Below are 3,603 nucleotides of genomic sequence, written 5' to 3' on the forward strand. Positions count from 1 at the left end.
GATAATTCGAGTTTGTCTCTTTGTTAGTATTCTGAAACGATACTTTTCTCACTTTTCAAAAAAATAGTAAAGTAATGCAAGACTCAAAATTATCTTTAAATAACTGTGCCAAAATTTATAAATCATCAGAAAATTATATTGAAACATTTTGCAATTTATTTGATGATTATGAAGAAAAAGCTAAAAGTATTTTACCTAATACCGACTACATAATTAGAAGAAAAAGAATAGAAAATCGTTACCAAATGATAGAAATCCTGTTGATCATTCAACTCAATAGTCAGGTAGAGATGATTTTAGGATTAAAGTTTTCCTTCCTGTAATCAACACTTTACGTCAAAATTTAGAAAGGCGACCATTAGTTTACAATAACATCAAAAAAGTTCGCGTTTCTTTTGAACTTAAAATTTTTACATGAAGAGTTAAATGAAAAAATGAACTTTTTTATTGAAATTGACTTAAAGAACGAAGTTAGGTATTTCTATGTATTATCCAAACAAATTGTGTATGCATTAATTTTACGACGGTTACACATAAAAATTTATATAAATTTGCCATTTAAATTATGACAATTTGTAAGCAGCTTTCCCAAATATTATGACATTTCTGTGAACTTTTTTATCATTAATAAGGAAAAAGTTGTAGATACTCTTTTCTATTGTTACTCATTCTCCCGTATTTATTATATTATATTAATTATATGAGTTTTATGTTAATTATTTATGTGTGTGTGTTTATTATATATTAATCATATTCAATATTCATTTAGAACATAAATATTTAAATATATTATCTAAGCAAATTATCAAGCTATATCATGCTTTATATAATTTATTTACACCCGATTTTGATTATTTTTTACCTTTTGAAGCTAATCTATATTTATAAATTTAAGATGGCCACATTTATTGTTATAGCCTAAGGCCTCAGAGAGAGAGTAAATCCGGCCCTGGATACGCGGTTCCTAGGAATATAGTCCTTCCCTCCCAACCCTTATAGCAGCACTTCTAGAGACCAAATTTTTATTTAGAAATACCAGGGGGGCAGCTAGAGCTAAAAATATCCCTGCAGTTAAGTTAAATGTAATAATTTATTATTCAACAAAAAGTTAATTTTCTTGTGTGTATGCCATTTTTAACCTTTAAACCTTATTTTTGATTTATGCGAGAAACAGTTTTTTAAATTATATGTAGTTTTATACAGGTGGTTTTTTACACGTAGTTTTTTACACGTAGTGTTTTATATCGTACAAACATAAAACTTTTGACAAATTTAAGTCTCAAAGGAGTAAAAGATTTTTTACACAAAAAAGAAACAAAAATTATATTAAATAAATATTACTTAAAAAAAATTATAAAATTTTATGTAAATATTATAAAATATTAATAATAATAAAAAAAGTTAAATCCTTCTTAATAAACCCCTTACATAATTTCAGTCAGTAAACGGTCTAATTCTTCAGAATCATATTGCTTTTCCTGGTACGTTTTCTTGTCTGAAAATTCAACCATATTTTTTGTAGACTCTAAATCGTCAAGTTTTGATTTAAGTAAACTAAGCACTTCATTTACAAAATCTGACTTTTTTTCGCCATGTTTTTTCCCTCGCAACATTGATAAAAACATAAATCCCATTTTTGGTGTTGGCTCATTTTTTTTTTTATCGGAAACGACTAAAATCAAAAAGTAAAAATACGATATGCAACAATGAGTTACGTTTAAAGAAATTAAGTCAAGAACTAAGAAGTAAATATTGCATAAACATTTCTAGTAAATCTATCAATTCAAACTTTCAAACCGTTTACCTTCATCTGCTTGTGTTTCGATGCAATTTTTTGTTCTTATAAACAAGCAGTTAGCTGTTGTAAATGAAAATAAAACAATACTCGGCAAGATTGTGATCAAAACAACAGATGCTTTCATTTTTTTGAGGAATCCAGTTTTTTGCTATTTGAGTAGAACTTCTTAGAAAAGTTTAGTGAGATAACTATGTTGGTTTAATCTTTAAGCGAATAAATCAAGAATACTTATGTGTAGATTATCGTGTCCATTTTCTGATTTATTCATTTAGTCAATAGGTTATTGTGAATTCAAAAATAACAGATTATCTTGTAAACAAATTCGTCTATTTAACCATTTAAAAAAAAAAAACTATGACAATTTCAATTAGTAATTTGTTTTATCAAATATGATAATACTTACTGTAATGTGTTTTTACATGGAAGCAGTTAAAAAAATATATAGTTATATACGATTTTGTTATACTTAGAATTGCGTATGTGTTTCACGAGTTGTTTTTTTTAACTGCAGGAAGTTTTTATAAACATTATCAAAATGTTAAAATGATATGCCAAAAATTTAATTAAAATTATATGCAAAACTAGAATATGAAATACGAGTGTAAAATAAAAGAAAAAGATGAAATACATGAGCAAAATAAAATAAAATTACTTATCGGACTTGATGGAGTAATGCGTAAAACGAAGTATATCTTAGTAAGAATGAGTAAATTTTAAGTAAAAGAAAGCAAAAGTAAATAAAACCTAAGCTACTAAGTTTGACAATTTGAATGAACCCAAAAAAGTAAAAAAAGAAAAAAAATTGGAAATACTTTTTTATTGCTGCTTATAAGTTGTACAAAGGCGAAGCCAGTGGTCATTAATATAGAGAAGAAAAAGTAGTGGTCCTAATACTGAGCCTTGAGGAACACCGTTGGAACATTTTATTTGAATCAATTTTGAGTCACCGACTGAGACAAACTGAGATCTCTTGTGAAGATAGGAGGTAAACCATTTACCTCCTATCTTACCAGCTAAAAGTAATATTTTATTTGAGGGCCAGGGAAGAACTCAAAAAATTTTTTTTTGTAAATGAAAGTAACTTTTATAAGTTACCCAAATTCATACTCTTTGAGACTACACTTTAATATTTTCAAAAAAAATGCCTTACAGTGCCTTTTTTTGCGGTTATTAAAGTGCTCCTAGAAGTCCTTACGATCTTATCACAAAGCATCGCAGGATAAAATTTACTAGGAAGTTAACGCCTCCTTCCTTTATAAATTATAGTTTAAATTGTATATTATAGTTTAAAGAATAATAGTTTAAACTTACTTGATATTTACTTAATAGTAAAAACTATTTTTTTATGTTTATTAAGGTACTCCAAGAAGTTCCTACGGTGTTTTCACAGAGAACCTCTAGAGCGTATTTAACTAAAAAGTTTACGCCTCCTTCCTTACCAATGTCGCTTATTGGGCTAGAGCTGGCGCCAAACCTTGAAAATCTTCTGAGCAAGAACTCTTAAATTGATTAAACCAGTTTTGGTTTTGGTTTTTGGCAACTAATGATTTTAATTTTGGTAGGTCTAAGTTTAATATACAAATTACACCAATTGCCTAAAAAAAACTTGGTAAAAATAGTTAGGAAATAAAAATTGAAAGTGTACCATGATGCCCTTCTTCCCTACTTTTTAAATTCTTAAGCGTTTGTAAATTTCTTGAATTGCAATTAGTATTGCAAAATAATATTGTTAAAACTATAGACATTTATTTATATTTGTAAATATGTCAATATTTTTTTATTTAATTTATAATCTTTATACAATC

At 26.9% G+C, this 3,603-nt stretch overlaps 1 long non-coding RNA gene across 1 annotated transcript; it reads right to left on the reverse strand.

Annotated features, from left to right (window-relative positions):
* Nucleotides 1-1,321: 1,321 nt before the first annotated feature.
* On the reverse strand, nt 1,322-2,013 carry LOC136084320 (uncharacterized). Its single transcript, XR_010640479.1, has 2 exons — nt 1,805-2,013; nt 1,322-1,672 (listed from the first exon to the last, which is right to left on the reverse strand). It is a non-coding gene; the product is annotated as an uncharacterized LOC136084320 (long non-coding RNA).
* Between the last annotated feature and the right edge of the window lie 1,590 nt (nt 2,014-3,603).

Source organism: Hydra vulgaris, chromosome 08, assembly GCF_038396675.1.
Source record: "Hydra vulgaris chromosome 08, alternate assembly HydraT2T_AEP".
NCBI classification, from domain to species: domain Eukaryota; kingdom Metazoa; phylum Cnidaria; class Hydrozoa; order Anthoathecata; family Hydridae; genus Hydra; species Hydra vulgaris.